Raw genomic sequence first — 3,332 nt, 5'->3', positions numbered from 1 at the left:
CCAAAAAAGTACTTCTGGAGAAAGTTTGTATCACTTCTTCTTTTACATGACAGAATTATTTCTGTAAATAGAGGTTCACCGTTACCTTTTTCTATCTCTTCTCATTCAGCTTTATAAACAAGCAAAGGTAGGATTCAAGCAACTAAAAATCTTGTGCAAATTTTTGAAAATATGGTTTGGAAAGTATCAATTTTTATTGGTAAAGAAGAGGCTAAAATAACATTTATTTTCTCTGTTGAGGATGAAGAGATGCATGCTTGACAAAACACCATGTACACAATACAATTATTTAAAAGGTATTTATAGATAATGTGCAGTAACATCTATTGTATCTTTTCAGGTACAACATCTATTAAAGGAGAAATCAATTTCTTTAGTCTGATTTTTTTTTTAACCTGCACTGTGCTGTAAAACTAAAGATCATAAAAAGAAAATTGTCGAAAGATGTAAAATATTTATTGTTAAAATACTTTAGGCAGAGTGTAAAGCAAAAAATATAATCAAAATCTCATGCTGGTAAAATTCTGGGAATTACCTTGCAGTCTAAGAGTGACCAGAACAAAACAGAAAGGGCACATGAATTCAATATTGACCATATTGGTAATGGTATATATTACAATAATATAAATTGCATTTCAATTTATCTTGTCACTGGAAATATATTTACTTAGACAATTACTGTTCTTTGTGCATTAACTTTTCTCACTGCTAAAAGAAAAACTGCAGTGTGTTACAGTCTCATAGTAAACATGTCTTTTTAGAAAGAAGTTCCATTGAGGGTCAGAATCAGGTGAGTATGATAGTCATATAGGTGCCTCTTTAGAGTTTGATTTGGTTGATCTCACTTTGGGGTACATATATTCCTCAACTTACAACAATTTGGTTAGTGACCTTCAAAGTCACAGCAGCAGTGAAAAAAGTGAGTTATGACCGTTTTTCACACTTCATGGTCACACGGTCAAAATTTGCATGCTTGGCAACTGGCATGTATTTATGTAGTGTCCCAGGTTCATGTGATCACCTTTTGCAACCTTTGCTGACAAGGAAAGTCAATGGGGAAGTCAGAGTCATTTAACAACCGTGTTGCCAACTTAACAACTGCAGTGATTCACTTAGCAACTGTGGCAAGAAACGTTGTAAAATGGGGCAAAACTCGCTCAACAACTGTCCTGCTCAAGGATTACCTGTATTCTGATCATTTAGGGAATATTCCCAGCTTGAAACAGACCAAATCTGAGCTTGAATCACAGGTTCCAAGTTAAAAAAGAAGTTTTTAAGTTGGAAACACTTCCAGAATTACTGGAACAGTCCATTTAAATATCTTTTATATATCTTTTATATATCTATATACAAGGCTTTTTTTCTCATAGAACGCCCAGAATGGAGTTCCAGCACCTTTTTTGGATGGAACCTTGTAGGGTAGGCAAGGCGGGTTGTATGACGTGTGTGAGTTCCGGCACCTTTTTTTTTTTTAAAGAAAAAAAGCATTGCCTATATAATGAATGCCACCTTCTTTTTAAATTGGAATTGTTTTAATTTCAGAGCTTCCAGATCAGGATAGACATCAATATGCTAAAACTGCAGCTTTCACCTTTACTCTGACTACAGCAGGATTTTTCAAAGTTTCTTAGCTGTCAAACCTGTTTTTTTTTTAAAAGTCCTTAGTCAACAGGAAAAGCCCTCATGACAGAAATTGCCACCTCCCTCCCCTTAAAAAAAAGGAATAATTAAGAATCTGAAGGAAAATTCTTGTCCACCCCAAAACCCAAACATTTCCTTCAGGAGAGGGAAGCAGTGATGGGCGGGGCTAATTTGCAGAAGGCAGATTGGGCACAGGGAAACTAATGGCCATGGTGTTTTTATACTGCATGGCTGAGGTACCGCTGATGAATTTCTATGAGAGCCCTTGGCTGTATGTAGTGATTTTTTAATTAATTTTTTTTGTCTTTAATCTCTCATAGAATATCATAATCTTGCAGAACCTTGTTTGACTTTGTATTTATTTAGTGTATGGCCATGGTACAATTAGCCAGGAGACTACAATGTTACTACATAGTAGTTATTTGGCTGCTGAAGAGTGCTAGTCCTTTTAGTTCGTGCTCACGTGCATATACAGGATGAACTACAGGGGGCGAACTAGCTGTGATCAGGAAGATAGAAACATCCTGTGGTGCCATCTGGGGCCTGCTCTCCCGCCTGTAGTCAGGCATCATATTTGGACAGATCCAGCACCAGCATAAGTCCGACTGTCCACAAGAAACACCACCATGTTTCCTACTGAAGTGGTACCTATTTATCTACTCGCATGTAGCATGCTTTTGAACTGCTAGGTGGGCAGAGGTTGAGGCAAGTGATGGGAGCTCACGCCACCACGCAGTGTAGAAACTGCCAGAGCAGAGACCATCTCCAGCATCTTTAAGCCACTCAGCCACCGTGCCTTCACCCTGTTTGAAGCAGCCTGGGTTAGATATTGCAAAGTCAATTGTGAAAGCATGACACAGAGCAATCGCCTTTTCGACTTATAGTAAACCCTCAATCTATTGCAGTAATGAAGGTTGGATAGGAGTTTCTGTTAAAGAAGAATGCCTATTAAATTTGAACGGGATATAACCCTTGCACATTTTTCTTATTTTTATGAATTTTACACACGGAGGCAAAGAAACATACCAGGTGTACCCTTATTTCATCTGCTGCATCCGAAATGGGATATGATCACTCGATCTTACCTTTATTCGCATGATATTCCTAGGCTGCTGAACCTGTTAGAAATGAGGATAAAAATGTAATTGTTTGAACAGGAATTATGACCTTGTTGCATAATTATATTTTGACAGGGGGTGGAGCTTTGTATTTTGCTTCCATTCAGTGTTGTTCTAATGTAAACCATTATCTTGATTGCTAGCTAGGGAGAATGTCCTTCCTACCGAGATAAGGAGGGAGTACAAGCTGAAGTGATTATGGGTAGAAAGGGTGGAAAATTGTCATATTTTTTTTATAAGATTTGTTAAAGCTACCTAACTCCAGGAAGATTATGGGCAGCTTTCAATATGTGCAATACATAAGTTAGAAACACAACTAAAACACTGTGGCCGCCCTGATTGAAGCAGCATCCCCAGCATTGAAAAAAGACTTGGGAGGGGCTCACAGACACCCTAACCCCAGCCCCGGGAACACAGCAAGTCTTAATTACTATCCTACACAATGCTGTTGCTTGGAAACTGTACTCTGGATACAGTCGAGCTAAACATTAGTGTTATTCTATGGTGGCAAAAAAGCAGGAATCCTTTTCCAGCTAGCACATTTTATTAAAAAACATAAGCTTTCCTGAGCTG

The sequence above is a fragment of the Protobothrops mucrosquamatus genome, unplaced genomic scaffold, assembly GCF_001527695.2.
Source record: "Protobothrops mucrosquamatus isolate PMUCROS unplaced genomic scaffold, P.Mucros_1.0 scaffold1134, whole genome shotgun sequence".
Lineage (NCBI taxonomy): Eukaryota > Metazoa > Chordata > Lepidosauria > Squamata > Viperidae > Protobothrops > Protobothrops mucrosquamatus.
This window is presented reverse-complemented; position numbering follows the sequence as displayed.